The 22,877-nt window shown below is 37.6% G+C and overlaps 2 long non-coding RNA genes across 2 annotated transcripts in view; both read right to left on the bottom strand.

Moving 5' to 3' along the window:
• Window positions 1–5,214: 5,214 nt before the first annotated feature.
• LOC138919002 (uncharacterized) overlaps window positions 5,215–22,877 on the bottom strand; it is a 99,387-nt gene continuing 81,724 nt past the window's right edge. The window contains exon 3 of the long non-coding RNA XR_011428876.1: window positions 5,215–6,540. This is a non-coding gene — a long non-coding RNA (uncharacterized lncRNA). The remainder of the gene's footprint in view (window positions 6,541–22,877) is intronic.
• Window positions 19,513–21,919, bottom strand: LOC138919001 (uncharacterized). The gene is made up of 3 exons (XR_011428875.1): window positions 20,970–21,919; window positions 20,719–20,817; window positions 19,513–19,852 (listed from the first exon to the last, which is right to left on the bottom strand). It is a non-coding gene; the product is annotated as an uncharacterized lncRNA (long non-coding RNA).

Below are 22,877 nucleotides of genomic sequence, written 5' to 3'. Positions count from 1 at the left end.
GACTAGGAGTTCATAGCGTTTATTTTAAAAGAAAAAAAATCAAAAGCAAAAACTAATCCTTATCTTCATTAAATATGCTTCCTGGTTACTGATTTTGAGCGTGTGATCAACACACGAAAGACTTGCAATTCTTCTTCTTCCATATAACCCTAGGGTTAGAGTTCATGTTAAATTATTTTAAAAAAATAATTTAAACTACTGGGAGGGAAAATGCATTCTCTGCCTCTTGTCTTGGCACTCATCATAAAATGCTTCTGCTTTGGAATGCTGGAAGATTCTGCCCAAATTAATTCAATTCCTTAAAGTTTTTAGCTTTATGCCAAGTATTACATTAGATTTTGAGAATAAAGAACCAAGTCAAGCATGAGCCTTACTCTCAGGTTACTCAATATCAAATAGGAAAGACAAGCATTTAAGCAAATGAACGCAAAAATAGACATCTTTAGAGTCTGTGGAGACACAAGGAAGGAAGAAGCAACTCTGCTCGGCTGGGTAAACAAAGGCAGCTCAAAGTATAAAACTAACGCAACATCTTAGCCACCTCTACCTACGTCACTTTCCTCTCTCCCCAGGACCTTTTACGCAAGTGATCATAAAAACCCACGAGGTCTTTAAGAAGGTTTTATGAAAATATGTATTCATCCAGAGATCAATACACTTTTTCTGTAAAGGACCAGATAGCAATTATTTCACACGTGGCACACGGTCTCTGATGAAAGCAGCCGTGGACCCTGTAAACTAATGAGCATGGCTATCTGCCGAGAAGTATTTACAAAAATAGGCGAGGGCTAGATTGGGTCTCTAGGACATAGTTTGCCAACTTCTTCATTAATCAAACCAATACAACTATATGTCTGAGCTTCAAATATAAATGATTTGGTCCTTCTTTGATGAAACAATAAAGGATTTATGCCTATGAAAAATCTGACTTCTTACCAATAAACTTAATAAAGATTCAAATACTTTTGTTGCCGACGCCTGAAATGCAGGAGGCTTCTCTTTACACTAACAAAACTTCAACTCCTGAGCACTTTGTCCCTGGCCGAACAAGTCGTTCTTGACTACCTGACGTTATGGGGTGTATTAGGAAGCCCTGAAATTAATAGAGCAAGAGGCTTGTTAAGCATGTTCTGCTCCTTACTCTCAGACTTCCGTTTCGAAGACTCTGGGAATCCGACCAGAAGGAAACACGTGTGAACTGTGTGTGGAAGTGCTTCTCTGTTCCACTGGGGCTAATCAGGTCTTTAACCCTCAGCGCCCAACTCCTTTATAACCTAGCCCTACAGAGAGCTTTGCAGCAAGGCTTCACTGAGCCAAGTCCACTCCAAGGGGAAATGCTGTAGGCTTGACCCTTCGATTTTGAGGGAGACAAGAGCTACCCGTTGACACAGAATCTCAGACTTCTTTCATCACAGTGTCTGAAGAATAGTAAGAACTGGAACTGAGACTGTCCTAACCAGGTGATAGCAGACACGGGTGGTGTCAGAGAAGTGTGAACGCCGTGACCAGATTACCCCAATTTGTGGCTAAATCTGGGATGTTACTTTCAAAAAGAAAAATCAACCAGGGGCCAACCTGGTGGCATAGTGGTTAAGTTTGTGCCACTCCACTTGGGCTGCCCGGGGTTTGTGGGTTCAGATCCCAGGTGCAGACCTACACACTGCTCATCAAGCCGTGCTGTAGTGGCATCCCACATACAAAATTGAGGAAGACTACCACAGATGTTAGCTCAGCAACAATCTTCCTCAAGCAAAAAGAGGAAGATTGGCAACAGATGTTAGCTCAGGGCCAATCTTCCTCACCAAAAAAAAATTAACCTGGCATCATTGAGGGGCACTAAAATTCAGGTGAGTCAGCAGGTCAGTAGTAAGTAGTACAAGCTTTTTTTCAACTGCTGTTTTTAAACCCATGGTAATTACCATTGAATACAAAGTGCATCCTGCTAAAAAAATTATTCTGATGCTTTAGCAAAGGTAATGCTTTTATTTTATTATGAGCTGCCCACATACACTTCTCAGGCTGTGATTCATCCGAACAGTTTTTAAGTTAAAGAACATTTTATTCTAGCATGAAAAAACATACTGAATGCCCCGCAGCAGTGCGGGGTTAGCATAAACATAGAATGACAGGCAGTTAAATCCAAAACCTGAATAACGACATAATCTTACAGGATATTGAAGCTGCTGTATGATTTCTTATGTACAGTATCTTGGTTTTCATGGCCATAATTTCAGGGGCCATATGATGAAGAGTCACGATCCTGTCTACACTGCTAGCATTTTGTTCTCCCTTGTAACTAGGATGGGAGGCTGAAGAGATTTTCAGTTCATTCTAATTTTCCTCCCTGAAGCTGCTGCTTACTGTCTGCTGTGGACAGTGATGCTCTTTGCAGAAAGTATCACGGATAGCCCGGGGTTTCAGAGGCTTAACGATATCTCCTAACCAGAGTGCAAGGACCTAAAGCCCTTAATCAAGTTTCTAATCACAGCAAGATGGTCTTGCATTAAGGGCCCTTCGAGAGGAACAGCAATCATGTCATTGTGTCTTCGTCACCATATCAAATAGGATTCTTATTTTAGCATCCAAGGCAATTCTCTCCCTGTGGAGAGTGAAGAGAAACCCTCAACGGTCAGTTTGAAGAACAGAACACAGGAGGACAAAACACATTTCCTTCTCCCTCCCTCATGGCTCTGGCGCAGGTTTCATTTTATTTAACAACTACATATCGAACACTGCTTTACAATGTTAGGTCATTGACTCCCCGTAGCAACTTTGTGACATAGTTACTATCGTTATCTCCGATTGACAGAGGAGAAAATGAGAGACTGAGTGGGACACAGGGTCTTGCTCAAGGCCAGCAGGTAGAGAGCCCAGATTAACATGCAGGTTACTCAGCCCCATCCCTCGGTAGCAGGCGGCTACTTTCTTCCTGTCTTGAGTTCTCCGACGTCTCCAGTGGGGCTGGAGGGAACCTTCTGAGGAGTAGGACACCAAACAAAGAGCACTGCAGTCACACATTTTAGACATACTTAAAACACCCCAGGAGTTTTCATTTTGAATTCCTTCTGCCTGTATAAAATTTACGCTTCAATGAAAGATTGAGATCTTCATGGCTAGTTTGCCAGGGATGGTCCCCTAGTACACTCTGTCACAGTGTTGGCCTGTTCAGTTTAGCGTTTGCCCTGGGTTTTCCATTTTTAATCTACGGTTATTAGTAACAGTTCCATTGAAAATGCCAAGATGGGTCTGATGGGCTTTCACTTCTCCAGCTTCAGCTCGGACTCAGCTGGGAGCAATTGAGATTCTGCGCAGTGAGCCGAGTTCCCAGCTTAGCACATGGTTAAATCAGATAGACGCCCAGAACTTTCTGGGAACCAGGCAATTAACGCCAGTCTCCCGAGGACGTCCTGCTGGACACTCAGTAACGAGAGGAAATGCATGCGAACACCGTCTTGTGCTTGCTACCCTGCCGGCTCATTGGTGGTGCTGCCAGGGGGTTGTGGCTGATGGGGCAATTCTTATCACAGTTCTCACCCCAGCGGGCAGGTACTGAAGCTGTTAGCCCACCAGTCAGTGGAGTCTCTGGGAAATAGGGAAATTATAGGGCTGACATATGTGAAATATGTAGGGGAAGTAAAGGCAAAGAGGTCCTAACCTATAAGTTACTGATTAAAGTATCCGAACAAGTACAAAAAACATAAGTAACGTATTCAAACAAGACAAAAAAGATCTCATATATAACTGTGATATACAGATAATCCATGTAAGTACTGTTTAAATTTTGCTTTAATAAACATAGATATATCTCATTTACCAAGAATTTTATTTTGAAATAGGTTTTGAATAGAATTTTTTTCTATTTCTTTTCTTTTCTCTTTTTTATTGGAGTACAACTGACATGCAACATTACGTTAGCTTCAGGTGTATGACGTAGTGGTTTGATGTTTTTATACATGACGAAATGATCACCACGTTTAAGTCTAGTTAGCATCTGTCACCATACAACATTGTTACGATGTTATTGACTATATTCCCTATGCTGTACCTTACATCACTAGGACTTAATTTATCTTATAACTGGAAATTTTTACCTCTTGATCCCCTTCACCTATTTTGCCCATCCCCCTACCTGCTTCCCCTCTGGCAACCACCAGCTTGTTCTTTACGCCTATGAGTCTGTTTCTGTTTTGTTTGGTTTGTTCATTTGTTTTGTTTTTTAGATTCCACATTTAAGTGAAATCATACAGTATTTTTCTTTCTCTGTCTGACTTATTTCACTTAGTATAATACCCTTTAGGTCCATCCATGTTGTTGCAAATGGCAAGATTTGGTTCTTTTTAATGGCCGAGTAATATTCCATTGTATATATATACCACATGTTCTTTATCCATTCATCTACCAATGGACACTTAGCTTGCTTCCATATCCTGGCTATTGTAAATAATACTGCAATGGACATAGGGGTGCGTATATCTCTGAATTAGTGTTTCTGTTTTTTTTGGATAAATACCCAGAAGTGGAATTGCTGGCTCAATGGTAGTTCTATTTTTAATTTTTTGCGGAATGTCCATACTGTTTTCCACAGTAGCTGCACCAATTTGCATTCCCACCAACAGTGTGCAAGGATTCCCTTTTCTCCACATCCTCAACAACACTTATTATTTCTTGTCTTTTTGAAAATAGCCATTCTGATAGGTGTCAGGTGATATCTCATTGTGGCTTTGATTTGCATTTTCCTGATGGTTAGTGATGTTGAGCATATTTCATGTGCCTTGGCCATCTGTATGTCTTCTCTGGAAAAACATCACTTCAGGTTCTCTGCATATTTTTTAATCAAATTGATTTTTCGTTTGTTGTGTTCATTTTTCTGAGGAAGATTAGCCCCAAGCTAATATCTGCCACCAATCCTCCTCTTTTTGCTGAGGAAGAATGGCCCTGAGCTAACATCTGTGCCCATCTTCCTCATTTTATATGTGGGATGCCTGCCACAGCATGGCTTGATAAGTGGTACTAGGTCTGCGCCTGGGATCCAAACCAGCGAACCCTGGGCTGCCAAAGCAGAGCACGCAAACTTAACCACTGCACCACCGGATTGGCGCCCAAATTGTTTTTTCTTTTTTATATTGAGTTGTATGAGTTCTTTATATATTTTGGATACAAACCCCTCATTGGATATATCGTTTGCAAATATATCTTTCCATTGAGTATGTTGTCTTTTTGTTTTGTTGATGGTTTCCTTTGCTGTGCAAAGCTTTTTAGTTTGATGTAGTCCCATTTGTTTATTTTTGCTTTTGTTGCCCTTGCCTGAGAAGACACACCAAAAAAAATTTTGCTAAGACCAATGTCAGAGAGTTTACTGTCTGTTTTCTTCTAGGAGTTTTATGGTTTCAAGTGTCATATTTAAGTCTTTAATCCATTTTGAGTTTATTTTTTATATGCTATAAGAAAGTGATCAAGTTTCATTCTTTTGCATGTAGCTGTCCAGTTTTCCCAACACTATTTATTGAAGAAACTGTGTTTTCCCCATTGTATATTCTTGCCTCCTTTGTTGTAGAGTAATTGACCATTGAAGACAACACAAACAAATGGAAAGATAACCATGCTCATGGATTAGAAGAATTATTATCAAAATGTGCATCTACCCAAATCAACTTACAGATTGAATGCAATCCTTATCAAATTACCTATGAGATTTTTCAAAGAATTAGAACAAATAATTCTAAAATTCGTATGGAACCACAAAAAACCCAAATAGCCAATGCAATCTTGAGAAAGAAGAACAAAGCTGGAGGTATCACACTGTCTGATTTCAAACTATACTACAAAGCTACAGTAATCAAAACAGTACAGTACTGACACAAAAACAGACACATAGACCAGTGGAACAGAACAGAGAGCCCAGAAATAAATTAATGCTCATATGGTTGATTAATCTATGTGACAAAGGAGGCATAAATAGAATTTTTATTATACAAGTTCACTGATAAAATAAAACCAATTTATCAATCAATAAATAGTTTTTTCAAAAACTATGTAACTAGAATTATTAGCACCATATTTTACTCTCAAAATTTTATGCAGTCACCCCTTTGGAGAAGGATATTCATTACACTGTGAGGCAGTAACTCCCATTCATAGATAGAAGCTACCGTTCCTAGAAAGTTCTTCCTCATATTTATTCAGTATCTGCTTCCTGGCAAATTTTCCTTAGTTTAGTTCTGCTTTCTGTACCTACACAAATTAAATTCCAAGACCTCTTCCCTAGGAGAAATATTTAAGAATATTATCCTCTGGTTCCTGTCCATCCAAGCAGATTTTGTAATGTTTACAATTCCAGTAACTACTTTTTCTTGCCTTTTTCTTGTAAGAGCTTTTGGAATGTTCATCTAGTCATTGAACAAATAAACATTTGCTCTCAATCAAAACAGATAGCAAGAGGTATTTCTTTGTAAAAATTACCTTTCTTTTCCTTTGTGTTGTTGTTGACCTCATTTCTTTTCTCTAGTAATTATTTCTTGAAGAGACAGTGAAATACATAAGCTAAAAAAAAGAAAAAGAAATAGAAAATTTCCTTCAGGAAAAAAATAATGGCAAGATACAGAGATGGAGATTTCAATATGACAGCTACAGAAAATTGGCACAGTGGCCTTAAAAGGGGACAGGCTTTCAGTGTAGATCCACCTCATAGGGTTACATAAAATAATATAAGGAAAACGGAACAGACTGGAAGTACTTTGTAAGCATTAGCTGTTATAATATATTATTATAACAAGGCACGTTTTTAGATCTTGCTTTATGTACCACCTCCTAACCAAGAAATTCAAAAAGAAAAAACAAAAACATATGCTATTAGAAATATTAGGGAAAATATAAAGATTTTTAAAATGTTAAGAGACCACATTGTATACCTGTTACAATAAATTTGAAAATCCAGATTAAATACATCACCCACTAAAAAACCAAAAATTATCAACTGATTCAAGAAGAGGTAGGAAATCTGAATAGATCCTTAGATCCACACAGGCAGAAGATGGGAGCCACGGCTGCACTGCTCACCACAGTAATTGCCCCCCCGCCCTCAACACACACACAGGGCACCTCACAGAGCTCCTGATAGAGGCATTCAGTACATACTGTGGAGGCACTGAATGAACACAACTGGTAAGAAAAAAATAAAATAAAATTTCCCACAAGACGGCGACAGGATTAGATGATTTCAGAGAAAGGGTCTATCGAACATTTCAGAAACAAGGAATTCCTATTTGCTCTTGAACCAAATTCCTAGCTGTAATTAAGCTAGGCTAGTCAAACTTGAAATAGCATCTACGAACCCCGGTGCCAAAATCCTAAATACCGTATTATAAACTTATTCCAGAAGTGTAATAAAGAACTATAAAAGCAAATGTGTTTCATATCAGGAATAAGAGAGAAGTTCAACATTAAGACATTCATCAAAGTAGAAAAGCACATGATCATATCAAGAGATGCAGAGAACATAACTTACAAAATTCAACTACATTCCTGATAAAAATCTCTTAGAAAAGTGGGAATTTGAAAAACATTTCCATAATGTGATTTTTTAAAGCATTTTCATAAACTTACAGTAAACATAATTTTAAACATTGGAAGACACATTCTCCTAAAGACAGGAACAACACAAGGATGCCCTCTGTTATTTTAAATTATCTTTTTGCCTAGACTAGAAACCCCTTGAAAGTTAGGACAAAATTTAGTTGATATTTAAATCACCACAAGTTTATCACGACTTTTAAAGTATTTGGTAAATGGTGTTCTTATGCCCCAGAATGTTTTAGTGAAAGCAAACCTCAAATTATTCAGTAGGCTAATTAACTGAAATGAATAAGTAAAAAGTACCATCTCCATGTGAGTTTATAAGCAAGAAATCCTCAGCAACCTCAGCCCCAGATAAACTGAGAAGCACGTATTTCACAATTTCTGTGATCAGGTGAAAACTCTAGTCTGTCATTCACTCTACCTTCTGTAAAAAATGCCATTTGATCATTTAGCAGAAGATTTGAGCCATCCTCCAGATACGATGACAGACAGGCTCTTGCCCATTGAAAACTCTTCCTCATGGTGGAAACCTGCTTCTGTTTGTTTCCCTGTCTTCTCTTCCCATTTTATGTTTGAATCTGTAAGATGAAACTTATAGGAAGAGGACAGACTTATGCCTGATAAGAGTGTCCTCCATGAGCCCTAAGAACTGACAAGTCCAGAAGTTCTTGCCAGATCAAATTCCTTGGTCACACTTTGATCTACATCACCTTTTCAACATATTAGATTTTCCTCAGCATTAGCTATGTATCCTTGAGAACTGCTGCATTTGGTTTTGTCTGCCCAGAAATGAAGGGTTCAACGGGCACCAGGTAGCAACGAATAATCTTTGGTCAGTTTCTAGAGACTGGAGGTTTGCACAGGCATCCTTTTTAGTAATGGTTGCAATTCTAATAGGATCTTCTCCATCTGTTTGCCCGCCGAATGCCTCCTCGCTTCCTGTTGTATTTCATGTGTATTTCTCTGTAACTGGCATAATTCTACCACTTACACTCCGTGGCCACTTTGGGAAATTTTGACAAGAATAAGATTGTTCATTTGAGAGGTGCATTCAAAGGAAAAGGGAAGAAACCCTCCTGAGATTCTCTGTTTTGTCAATCTAAAAGACAGATCACTTTGATAGCAAAGGAGAAATCCTCCTTTTTGTTTTTGCACCTCAGGGATTAAAAAGTATCGTGTTTCAAATTGTCCATTTGATGGAATTGGCAAGGGCCTGAGTTACTGTTTAAACTGGCTTAGTCTCTCTCTGTTTCTTTCTCCTCCCCCGACCCTGTGTGTGTGTGTGCGCGCGTGCGCGCGTGAGTGAATGAATGTGAGCACAAGACTGCCCATGTGTGAAGATGGGTTTTCCTGCTTCTAAGCCTTCTGCCTTGCCAGAGGGGAGATAGCCTTTTACAGTGATAATTCTGTATTTGTCTGAAGCCAGTTACTTCTTTTTTCTTTTTCCTTTCTTTCCCTCTCTAACTCCCTACTCTTGGGGAACTTTGGAGATTAAATGATCATAAAAAAATTGTTTTGTACTAATTTACACACTCTGGAAGTATCTACCCCAGATAGTCAAGAATTTCAAAAGGAGATGGAAAATGTGAATTGTGCTCCTTTATATGTTTTCTCCAGCTAAAACAGTTACTTTAGAAGAAAAGGTTTAACTGTGAATTTGGTTGATCACCTTGGATTCCACGCAAGATGAAAAGGTAGACACTCAGAGTTTCTGAAATTAATTCAAGAGTCTTAAAATATGCCTGATAAATAGATGAGCCTTTGGCCAAATTAGAATGATTTAATTTTAGCTTGAAAACAACTCCATGTCTTCTCTCTGGTTTTATCACCATATAAAAAATAATGTTCGCACAATATTTTCATTAGTACAAGATTTGGGGTTAATTTGGAATGATTTCTACTTTTTAAATTTCCTCCATTAGTTCCATGGGTCTTGGAAGGTATTACTTTTTCCAGGAATTGTTTAAAATTGGAAAAAATATAAAAATATTTTAATAAGTGAAATTAAATGGGAAGTTTTTTTCGAGTTTAATCTTGTGAACTTTTCTAATGCTACAAATCATAGGATGTTCTGATTTAAATGGTCTTTCCAGACCTTTAGTCACTGTAAGATGTTAGACTAATGTTAAATTGTGTCATCTAGTAAGTAATCTTTGGATGCCTGGATAATTTCTTGGTAGTAGAAATATAACACTTTGGTCATTAAACATAGTTTTAAATTTCCCTTCTTATATATTATTATACAGACAATGACCACAGATTAAGGAGATGTGCAAATGTCTTTAAATGATGTTAAATACATTTAGTTTGCCATCTTAAAATTTATTTAATTAAAATAAAATACATGATCATAAAAAATTAGCTACACTGATCTTAGTTTCTCATCTTCTAGTTTTCTCTTGTGTCTGAAAAAATGAAAGTTGCCTAATTTTGTTAGAACTGGTAATTAATAAAATTGACTATGGAGAAATCATAATATGCATACAAGACAATAAATACAGTTTTTTTGTTTATGTAAGTATATTAATGAATTTTATATATGTAAGTATATAAATATATTCTTAATAAATATATATAATTTCTATGTTAGTCTTTTTTAATTCACACAGAGTAAAATTCACAATTCACTTTTCTGTGTACAGGTCTATGAGTTTTAACATGTGCACAGATTCTTGTAAGCTCCACATAAATAATATACAGAACAACTCCAAAACTGCCCAAAATCACCTCTTTCCACCCAGGAGGTACTCTCTCTCCCCTCACACCCGAGCCTGGTAACAGCTGCTCCTCTGTCCCTACATAGTTTGCCTTTTTCAGAATGTCGTATAAATTTCACCTTTTAAGATTGACTTCCTTTTTTTTTTGAGGAAGACTGGCCCTGAGCTAACATCCGTGCCCATCTTCCTCCACTCTATATGTGGAATGCTGCTTGTCAGCGTGGCTTGACAAGCGGTGCGTAGGTCCGCACCAGGGATCCAAACTGGCAAACCCCAGACCTCTGAAGTGGAATGTGCAAACTTAACCACCCTGCCACCAGGCCAGCCCCAAGATTGACATCTTTAGCTTAGTGTAAAACATTTGAGGTACAACCACGTTGTTGTGTGTAGCAGTAGTTTATTCTTTTTATAGCTGAGAAGTATTCCATGATTTGTTTCTCTATTCACCCAGGGAAGAACATTTAGTTTATTTTGTTTGAACAATTATGTATAATGCTATTATAAACAGTCATGTCCAGGGTTTTGTTGTGTTTTCACCAGATATGATGTTAGTTCTAGGCGATGGCGGTTGTTTGCAGTTGCTCATTATTTTATTGCAAAAGTTCCATCCTTCTTCTAGTTTGTGAGGAGATTTTATCATAAACAGACTTTTATGACTTTCGTCAAATGACTTCTCTGCATCTATTGATGAGACAATGTGGTTTTTCTTGAGTCTGTTAGTATGGTGAATTACACTGATTGATTTTTGAATGGTGAACCAGCCTTGCATTCCCAAGATAAATGCTATTTGGTCATGATGTAATGTTCTTTGCATATTATTCTGGGTTCAATTTGCTACTTTTTGTTAAGAATTTTGCGTCTGTGTTTGTGAGAGATATTGGTCTATAGTTTTCTTTTCTTGTACTGTCTTTGTCTTGTTTTGGCATCAGGATAATGCTGGCTATATAAAGTGAACTGGGAAAGGGTCCTTCTATTTTGTGGAAGAGACTGGGAAAAATTGGTGTTATTTCTTCCAAAAATGTTTGGTATAATTCACCAACAAAATCATCTGGGCCTGGAGGTTTCTTTTCTGGACTATTTTTGAAAAAGGAATTCAATTTTTAAAATAGATATGAGACTCTTTAAGCTCTCTATTACTTCTTGTTTGTGTCTTTCAAGAAATCAGTCTGTTTCATCTAAACTGTCAGATTTATGTCCATAGAGTTGTTCATAGTAATCCCTTATTAGCCTTTTAATGTCTGTGAGACTGTGGTGATATCTCTTCTCTCATTACTAATATTGGTACTTTGTGCCTTATTTCTTTCATTCTTCATTGGTCTTCCTGGAGGTATATTGATTCATTAATCTTTTTGGAATTTATTGGTTTTACTCTATTGTTTTTTGTTTTCAATTTCATTGATCTCTGCTGCTATCTTTATCATTCCCTTCCTTCTGCTTGCTTTGGTTGTAGTTTGCACTGGTTCTCTAGTTTATTAATGTGAAAGCTTACCTTATTGGTTTGAGACCATTTTGTTTACCAGTATCAGCACTGAGTGCTATAAATTTCCCTCTAAGAACTGCTTTAACAGCATCCCACAAATTTAAGTATGTGCTATTTTCATTTCTTCAAAATATTTTCTGATTTTCCTCAAGACTTCCTCTTTGACCCATTTATTCTATAGAACTATGTTATCTAATTTACAAATAATTAGGGCCTTTCCAAGTAACTTTCTGTTGTTGACTTCTATTTTATTTCCTTTATGGTCAGAGAATATAATTGGTATTATTTCATTTTACTAAGTTTTTTGTCTCAGAATGTGGACTATCTTGGTGAATATTCCATGAGCGCTTGAAAAAAATGTGTACTCTGTTCTTGTTGAATAGAGTGTTCTATAAATGACAATTAGATTAAATTGGTGGGTAGCATTGTTCAAGTCTTCTACATCCTTGGTGATTTTCTACCTACTTTTTATATAATTCTTGAGAGAGGAATGTTAAAGTCTGTAATTGTGGACTTATCTGTGTCTCCTTTCAGTTCTATAAGCATTTTTACCATGTTAAAAAGAGCTTTTTTAAGCTCTGTTGTTAAATGCATACACATTTAAAATCATAATGTCTCATTGGTAAATTGAGTGTTTTATCATTGTGGAAAGCCCCTCTTTATTCCTGGTAATTTCCCATATTCTGAAGTCTATTTTGTCTGATATTAATATAGCCACTCCAAGTTTTTTCATTCATTAGTGTCTGCATGGCATGTCATTTTTCAGGCTTTTGCTTATAACCTATCAATATCATTAAACTTCAAGTGCGTTTCTTGCAGACAGCATATAGATGGGTCTTGTTTTTATAACCAATCTGACAATCCCTCTTTTTCTTAATTAAAAAAAAAACTTTTACATTTACTGTAATTATTAATATGGTTGAGTGTAGGTCTATCATATTATTATTTGCTGTCTATTAGTCCCTCTGTCTTTTGTCTCTGTTTCCTCCTTTTTCTCTTCTTTTGGATTACTTGAGTATTTTTAGTAAGCCATTTTAATTATTGGCTTTTTCCTGTATCTCCTCATACATTTTTTTCAGTGGTTGTTCTAGGAATTACAATATACATGCCTATCTTTTCACAGTTCATCAACTTAAATATAAACTTAGAGTTGATATTTTACCACTTCAGATAAAATATAGAAACCTTACAGCTCATTGTCCCTTTATCCATCCCCAAGTTGTACTTGTGATATATATTATCTCTAATGCATACAAAGAAATGCACAGGAAACCCCACCTCACAAAGTTATAATTTTTAATTTTAAAAGCCATGTATGTTTTAAAGCACATACGAGGTCAATGTGAACTTGTTTGGAAAAAGAGTCTTTGTAGATGTAGTTATGTTAAGAATCTCAAGCTGAGATCATCCTGGGTTACCCAAGTGGAGCCTAATCCAACGACGTGTCCATATAAGAGACAGAAGAGGAGATACAAACATGAAGAGGAGGAGATGACGTGACGACGAAGGCAGATATTGAAGTGATGCAGTCAAGGAAGCCAAGGGATGCCCACAGCCCCCAGAAGCTGAGAGAGGCAAGGAAGGATCCTCCCCCAGAGACTTTGGAGAGTGTGCAATCCTGCCGACACCTTGACTGTGGACTTCTGAGAGGGAATAAGTCTCTGTGGTTTTAAGTCACCAGATTGGTAGTAATTTGTTATGGCGGTCCTGCGAAACTAATACACACAGATATTTATCCTCTCAGTTGCTCTTCCTTAAATAGTAAAGTTCCACATTTCACTCTGTTATCATCTCCCTTCTACCTGAAGAACTTTTGGCACTTCTTTTAAGGCAGAGTCTTAAGGCAGTAAATTCTCTTCATTTTCCTTCACCCGGGAATGTGTCTATTTTGCCTTCATTCCTGAAGGATATTTTCACTGGCTATTGAACTTTGAGTTAATAGTTCTTTTCTTTTAGCGCTTGAAAAATGTTGTTCCACTATCTTTTTATCTCCTGATTTCCGATGAGAAATCCTCAGTCATTTGAATTGTTAGCACTTTTCAATGGCTGTTTTCAAGACTTTTTTCTATATTTGATTTTCAGAAGTTTAATTACAATGAGTTTGGAAAGTGTTTCTTAAGTTTATCCTGTTTGGAATTTGCTGAGCTTCTTGGATGTCAATTTATTTTCCCTCGCTAAACTTGTGAATTTTTCAGCCATTCTTTGCTCAGTAACAAAGTGTCCTTTTTATCATTAAGATCCTCCCTGAATTTTTGGCATAATTCTCATTTGTTTTAACAAAAATTTTCTTATTTTTGAGAAAAAATGTTACTAATATTCATTTTTACTTATTACCATGTATTTTCAAAATATTGCCTGAAACTAGATTAATTATATTGTCTAATACAACAAAATATTTCAATAACTGTGTACATTTTTATATTAAAAGAGGTATACTAATGTTCATGTACACAGACTGGTATAATTGTCTAAAAAATGATTTGATTTCTAGATTCTCAGTTTCAATATCTTTGTTAATCAGGGGTAATCATAGTACACTTTATGGCTAAAACAAAAGACCCTGGAGGTTTGTCAGTGTCCTCACTCTTCAAAATATGTTCGTATTCCCAAAGTCAGATGATAGCCTTATAAATTTATTGTGTTTTTCACCTAAAGAGAGAATTTCACTTTCCTCCGTTCTGCTAATTCTCCAGGAGATTTAATCTTTAGAAGAGACATCACAGAAAAACTGTGCTTGAGGCTTAATGAAAAGAACCTCCCGTGGGTCCCATGAATATATAATACAAGAGAAAAACTACAGGATGTGGACGTTAGTCTCCATCTCTCAACTAAAGAGATATAATTCATCCCAAAACACTGAAGAACTGTCCCAGCCAGACTTCAAGCTGAAGATCCTTAAGAATCCTCCAGAAACATGTGCTTTTTGGGTGGAGACGGCTCCTAACAAAGGCCTTCAGATCAGAGACAACTGTGAACAGCAGAGAGCTGCTTCCATTTAAGACCCATGAACAAGATCCAAATGAGCGGAACCACTGATTCCCATGCTTTAATTTGCATTATTTTTTTCTATTTCCCTAGATATTGTCTTCCTTCTTTTCTGGTTTAAGATTCCTCACTTTAACAGTTACTTATTACTTCTTAGCCATGATACCCATAAAGGCCCTATGCTGAATTTTTTTTGCGTACTTAGATACTTCTTGGCATGATTCCAATACTTGCCTATAATTTGACTGTGATTTGGTTAAAGGGTTTGTATTCATTTTACTCTGGGTGCTACCCAGCTTCATTTGGTACCATTTTCTTGTTACAAATCAGACAAACAAATTCCTTGTTATAATCCTTGTTAATTGGACTCAACCGCCAAGCAACTTATTTAGATGACAAACCCCACAATAGCACGGGCAGAAATGTGAAGCCTCTACTATGTCAAATCCAGAAAGAGGTGTTCCTTTTTCTGTAGAAAAAAAAAATACACAGAGGAGCTAGGCATTGCAATCAAGCTTTCACAGAAAGAGTGCACAGAACAAGCTAGGGAACAGATGGGTGTATTGAGAGGCTGCCTCACTTTTACAGACCTTGCAAGAAAGGTGCATTAGTTAAGCGAAGACTTCATCTCTGTCTAATTTACAGATTGAAGTCAATAAGTAGTCTTGTGCTTCAAAGCTAATCCTAGTCGTTTGGTGCCTCCCAATGATCTGGTTTCAATGGAAATACTCATGATGTGGATATTAACTAGAACTGGCCTCGCACCAGGCAATGGAATTTGTGCCAGGCCTATTCCAGTTGACATCCACGTATGAGTATTTGAAGCACAAATGACTGTTGACTGCAATCTGCAATCTGTAAATTGGACAGGGATCTATATGTCAGTAAACTGATGACTGCCTTCAGGATAATTCTAAATATCACCCTGGGTCCATTTTGACCCTCCAATTTCCCTTCTAGGGAAAAAGGAAATGAAAAGTAAACATTTAGATCACTTCATACAGAAAGGAAAAATTTCTGAGCTACAATTTACATTTATTTTTTTTTTTTTTTTAAGATTTTATTTTTTTCCTTTTTCTCCCCAAAGCCCCCCGGTACATAGTTGTATATTCTTCGTTGTGGGTCCTTCTAGTTGTGGCATGTGGGATGCTGCCTCAGCGTGGTTTGATGAGCAGTGCCATGTCCGCACCCAGGATTCGAACCAACGAAACACTGGGCCGCCTGCAGCAGAGCGCGCGAACTTAACCACTCAGCCACGAGGCCAGCCCCTACAATTTACATTTAAAAAATAACACTGAAGGAATATTTTAGACTGCTTTCTTCTTCATTTCACACATTTCACGAGGCTTGAAAAGGAGGCAGAATTCTACAGACAATGGTATAGAGAATAGCAGCAGATTGACAATGTTAGACTCCATAGAACTCCTCACCCAAAAGGTTTATAAATTTGGGCAAGTGTTGGTTCAAAATCAAGGCCTTTCAAGGTGGAGCATATGCTGACATAGGGAAAGAATATTGTAGTACTTACTTTACTAGAGACCTCTGTTGGATCTTTACTATTACTAAAATTTTCTGGGAGGCAAACATAAAAATCATAAAATTATGTAATTTGGCTAATATCTCCATATTTTGTGTGGCCTTTTCAGACTGAGAATGGAATTGGTTCTCTCGGTTTAATTTGGTTATTTTTGGCTCCTGCCTTAGAAGTGATTGCAAGCTCCTATCGTAATCTTTCTCTCTCAAATGCATGTTCTCCAGAGTCTTAATTTCCACGGTGTAGTCGCTGTTCCATTAAATTATCCAAACATGATCCTCCAACAAAATGAACCAGAAAATCTGTCACTAATAGAAGGTGGAATGACTACCCTCAGAAACTTCATATGATCGGAACACATCAAACAGTGATAGAGATCTGGATTGTCCTTGTCCCTAGATGGTAATGATCTCTCCTACAGCTTGGGCTGAAGAAAGACCAAAGAAATCCTCAGAACTTAAAGCAACATAATTCCTAGTTTTTATGTTAAGCAAAAGGGCAACCAGCCACACTTTCCTGTCCCTACGTTAAACAATACTGGGGAAGAGCAAAAAACAACTACTTGCTGGCTTCAGGACCTACTCCCAAGAAAATAAGCCTGTGAACCAACTTAACACCTTACTTATCAAAATTGGAATTTGTTTGCTAAGACTCTCTTGAACACCCTCATCTTGCTGTGTTCATCAATCCAAAGTCATTATATCATAAACTCCCAATCCTGACAAGTTACCACCTTTCAGGACTCAGCTTCAAATCTCCCAATGCAGTTGGCTCTAAAACCCTGTAAATACCTTCCATAACTTCCCCATTTGGAGAAGCTATCAATACTTTTTCAAGGTGGTGTTCTCCCTCACTGCTAAATCTAACAAACTTAGTCTTGGTTGATCAATGGGCTTCTCTGGTGGTCTACTGAGGGGTAGAGAATTGACACTGCTAAACTTTTCATCAAACTTCCTTTTTTCTTACCTGAGCTGTAAAATGGGTCTTTTGTCCACAGAATATCTTACCTAACTGGTTTTCTATTCATTAAATAACTGTCCCTTAAGATTCCTCAGAAGCTTCATTCCCACCTTTGGGGATCCCCATCCCTCTGGCTCATTCCCTATGAACACTACAGTGGAATGCAGATAAATCTGGGGAATGGTAGAAGAAGGAGAAGATTATTCACTGTGCTACTCCTCTGCCAAGGCTTCGAAGTTCTATTTTGTTGAATTACCTTAGTATGCAAACATATAAGGGTATTCCACGACTATGTAACAGAGAGCAATCCACCCACCGCTTTCAAGCTTGCATATGCAGCAAGCTTTGCTTTCTGGGAGTCAGTTTCTTTATGTTCCTCAACAATTTCAGTTTCAGATTCCCAATCCAAACACTTCCCAGGTCTTTCTCTTCTAGGATTCAGCCCCATCTTTGTTAAAGTAAGTGTCCCTTGGTCCTAAATTTTTCTGAGTTTTGGTTACCATCTTCCTCATCAATTTTCCATGATGTAGTATGAGAGAGCATCAAGTGTTTGGTCCACTGGGGGTTCTTTTCTTATGTATTTACAAACTCTTCTGAAGCCCACACTTACTCAGATGAGTCCAAATTTATCTCCAGAAAGTACATAATAAGGGAGATTGGCACGTGATAATGCCCTTCTTCCCTCCTTGCAGGATTGCTTCACAGCCTTAGGCCCTGCGTCTGTGGAGCTGCTGAGCTAATTAGGGCCAATTAACTATTATTATCACTACAACAAAGCATTTTCGTGTCTCTTAAAAAGATGGTTAACTATGAACTGAAGTTTTTTTTAATTTGTTTATTTTATTTAGAAGGGACCAGCTTCTTTCTTCTAGGGATGAAGGCAGGAAGGCAGAGGTAGGAGGTCTCTGCTCTTTGTGAGAGTTCCTGTTAAGCCCAGGTTGCTACGGAAGTCAAGGTCTACTATTATTGATGGTCTTCTATCTTCAGGCACAATTATATATCTAACTCTTAAGGAGAGGAAAGAGGCTTTCTTTGGGTGGGAGAAGCAACACTGAGAATAATTTGCTGGGCCTTTCTATTAAGGCAGCAGTTTTCACTGAGAAGTGACTGGCGTATAAGTGGCTCTATGCACACCATTAAATGTATGCTCTTTCCTTGTAATATATAGCACAATTTTAATTATGTATTTGTTGGGGAGATTATTCAGTGCAGCTTCCCCCCCAGAATATATTTTCCCCAATGTCAGGACCACGTTTGCACATAGAGCACTCTCCCTTGGTATATAATTGGTGCTCATCTGTCACATAGTAGGCTCTTGTTAGGACATAGGAATCCCCCAGTAAAGACCTTGAAGGAGTGAATAAGAGAACTACGCAAGTAGGAGGGAAAGCAGTCATCTGTAGGCAGTGCTTGTCACTGAGGTTTTCACCAAACGCTGTGCAATGAGAAAAATACATAGAATGGGGTAAATTGTCATAATGTTACATAGTTTATACTACATTTTATCCTACTCATTTGATGTTAAGCCCTGCACTGCCTTTTATGAAATGGTGGTATTAATAGATGGTAGTTTTTGTGTTGCAATTTTTAAATTGACATTCCTTGGGAAATTAAAATCGGCAATTCTATCTCAGTCATCCAACTTCATTTTATTTTAACAATTTTCCTTCTTTGTGAACTCTGAAAGTTTGGAAGCTACTCATTTAAGGCATGTCAAAGTATAATTTTCAAAAAATTAAAATCATGACTTTCATACAAATATACAGTATACAGATGTCAAAAATTTTTTGAACTCATTAATGAGAAAATCAGCAGGATGATAAGCCTGTTTTAAAAGAGGATATGAGAGACCGAAAAGGATTTTTTGAAAGAAAGAAAGTTGGAATATGATTGCTAATTTAGATACAGGACAATGAAACTGTAACCTTTACTTAGGGGTTATTTTTTCTATAGGACAAAAATCATTTGAATCTGTACCAGAAAAAAAGTAATTTGCAAATTATCAATCTCCTCCAAGTTAACCTGTAACTTTTTAAAATCTGGGCCTTAATCAATAGTAAGTACTAAGTCAAAATTACCGTCCCTTAGGGTGGCAGATGACTCAGACTAGCTTGACAGTCTCTAGGATGAAACTAGGAAGTCACACGGTAGTCTTTCTGCCTTATTTCCAAGTTTTAGATAGTTTTATTACCTGTATCTAATACTTAGATGGAGGTTATATATATATAATATATATATATATATAATAAGTAAATGTGGATCTATCGATTTATAGATATGAAACTGGAAGAAGATAAACTAAAAAATTAACAGTTGCTATGACTTGGAAATAGCATTATGAGTGTATTAGTTTGCGAGGGCTGCCATAACAAGGTACTCACAAACCAAGTGGCTTAAACAACAAAAGCTTATTGTCTCTCAGTTCTGGAAGCTAGAAGTCCGTGGTCAAGGTGTCGGCAGGGCCGCATTCCCTCTGAAGGCGCTGGGGAAGGATCAGGTCCAAGTCTGTCTCCTTGCTTCTGGTAGTTAGTTGCTTGGCTCCAGTCTTCAAGTCACATCACCTTCTCCCCGTGTGCAGGTCTGTGTCCAAATTTCCCCCTTCTATAAGGAAACCAGTCATGTTGGATTGGACTAGGCCCACCCTAGTTCAGCATGACCACATCCTAACTAACTACATCTGCAAGGACTCTATTTCCAAATAAGGTCACATTCTGAGGCACTGGGGGTGAGGACTTAAACATACAATTGGTGGGCAGGGGGCACAATTCAACCCATAACAATGGATGAGTTCTCTGAGACTTTTCTTCACCTTCTAAATTTTGAGACAAACTAAATGCCAACACCCATTTCCCAAAACATTCAGTAACAGTTCTGAATGTTTATATTAGTTTTCCAGGGCTGCCATAAAAATTACCACAAATTAGATGGCTTAAAACAACAGAAATTTATTCTCTTATAGTTCAGAAGGCTAGAAGTCCAGAATCAAGTCTTTGGCAGGTCCGTGCTCCCTCTGAAAGCTCTAGAGAAGAAACTTTCCTTGTCTTTTCCCAGCTTCTGTGGTTGCTGGCAATCCTTAGCATTCTATGGTGAGTAGCTTTATCACTCCCATCGCTTCCTCCCTCTTCACATGGCTGTCTTTAATTATTTTTTTGCTTCTTTTTTTTAGTCATTTCTTAGTTCTCGCTCCAGAGCTTACCATATACATCTTAACTCATCAGAATTGACTTCAGATTTATACTCATTTAATTGCAGTGCAATATAGAAATGTTATTCTTATGTAGGTCTACCCTCTCTTCCCCATTTTTGAGCTAATATTGTTATACACATTACATATATGTGTTTCAAATTCAGCAATACATTGCTATAATTATTACTTTATATAATTTTATGTCTATTAAAGAAGCTGAGAAAAGAAAGGAAAGCAAGTACATATTTATAGAATTTGTTATGTTAACCTTCTCATTTACCATTTCTGATCCTCTTCATTTGTTCCTGAGGATTCGAGTTACCATCTGGTGTCTCTTCTTTACTCCAATACAGCTTTGCTCTCACCTACTTCCTTTGTGCTGTTATGGGCAAGTACATTGCATTTCTATGTGTTATAGGTCCAACAACACAATTATGTACATACATTATTTTACAATTGCTTTTAAATCAGTTAAGAGAAGATAAGAAATGAAATTTACATTTATACCATCTTTGGTAATTACATCATTACCTTTAATGATGTTTAATCCAGTTTTTTCATATGGATTCTAATTACCATCTTGGGTCACAGGCAGTTTCTGTTGCTTGCTTTTTCTTCCTCTGTGCTGGTCACACTTCCATGTTTCTCTGCATATCTCATAATTTTTTCTTGAAATCAGACATTTGAAGTAATAGATTGTAGCAACACTGGATACTGAGTCCCCTGCTCCCTCTCTGGAGCTTGTTTTGTTGTTGTTATTGTTGTTTGCTTGTTTATTTGTTTAATAACCTGGATGGACAATTTCAGTGAAGTCTATTTCCCTTCAGTGTGGAAACTCCTATGTCGCTCCTCAGAGGGAGCAGCTTTGGGCATGCACTCAGTCACCCCAGGATGACAGCGGTTTCAGCAGAGCTCTCTCTGACTGTCTGTTTCTCTGATCTCCCTGTTAAGCTGTCTGCCTCCTTTGGCATCACACCAAGCTCTTAGGCTCCATTGATTGCTGACTGATTGCTCTATTGTTTTTGACCAATGCCCTGGGGTGTAAATTGTTTTACAATCTGACCTAATTGAATCTGGGCCCTTTTTAGGGAATACTTTTTGAGGTTTGTTCTGGCCCCAGGAGGGCTCTTCTTAACTGTCTCTTTTGATGGTTCTCTCTGGTAAACTAGCTAGCCCCTAGTTTAGGTTGTTGCTATCCTAGATGTCTTCATCTCCTCTTACTGCTTACCACCAAAATCTCCATAGTTTTCAGGAGTACCATTAGGCTTGAACTTCCCTACACTCTGTTTTAAATAAAATCAGCTCATTTGGGGAGAATTTTAGAGCTGTCTGTTCTTGAGGATTGCCTTTCCTCCTGGGAAAAAAGACTTTGAGCCAACGCTCTCGGTGCTGGGCAAGAGAGGCAGCCTCTGTTCTTCTCAACTGGCTGCTCTTGGCATGAAACTTCCACACCAGTAGTGAGTGAGAGTGAAAGTGATCAGGGCCTTAGGATTCTCAGCCTGCCACGCCTGGGTACAGCCTTCTCCCGATGAGAGGAGACTGGGTGAAGGAAGGGCACTCCTGACATCTCAACGAATTTAGCCTCTGCAACTCAGAGTGTGAGGGAATGAGAAATGTTGGTAGCCTATGCCTCCATGTGGGGTTTATCCCTTGACTGCGAATTTAGGGAAGAGGGAGTCCCATCTTCTTGGCCATCCACCTGGAGTGGAGTTTCAATCAAGCTGCACTGGGGGTAAGAGTGAGAGCATGGGTCATGGGTCAAATACCACAGAGTCTTGCTATTCTTACCCAGCTTTAGTAAATTTTCTTGAATAAATGTTTCTTTACTTGCTGTATGCCCATGGCAGAAGTTACACAGATTTAAAATTATTTAAGTAATTTTCACCAGTTATGCTTGTCTTTTTTGGGAATAACTCCACAGGACTCCTCATTGTTGCCATTCCTAGTATTTGCTCTTCATAATTAGTGGGTCATTTGTTTTCAATTGTCAACCTGAACTCACACATGGTAGTTGTTAAAATGGGGAAAAGTAAATGTTTTACTAATGTTGAATTTTTATGACATTTTGCATTAGAAATATTTAAAGAGTGGACAAGATGACATTTCAGACATTTTTTTTTTCACTCCATATGGGAGAGTGCCAATATTTAATAGAGTATGGTTAGAAAAAATGTTTCAGAAGATTCTATATGTTTATAGTGTCATAAAAATGTTTGAAAATCTATGTTCAAAACCAAAAGCAGACATCTGTTGGAAGGCTGTTGAAAGTGAATATTAATGAGATCAAGGTACAAAACCAAATTGGCCTTTGTGAGTCAATCCAACTACAAGAGTTGATCCAATTATGATATCTTTCTTAATATTCTTTAATACCAGTTACAGCCAAGTCAGTTCATTAAGAATCCACATGAGTAGAAGGTTGTAGCTAAAAGTCAGCAT

This window comes from Equus caballus, chromosome 19 (assembly GCF_041296265.1).
Source record: "Equus caballus isolate H_3958 breed thoroughbred chromosome 19, TB-T2T, whole genome shotgun sequence".
In the NCBI taxonomy this organism is placed as follows: Eukaryota; Metazoa; Chordata; class Mammalia; order Perissodactyla; family Equidae; genus Equus; species Equus caballus.
Note: the sequence above shows the minus strand (reverse complement) of the source record. Positions and strands in the feature narration are given on the sequence as shown.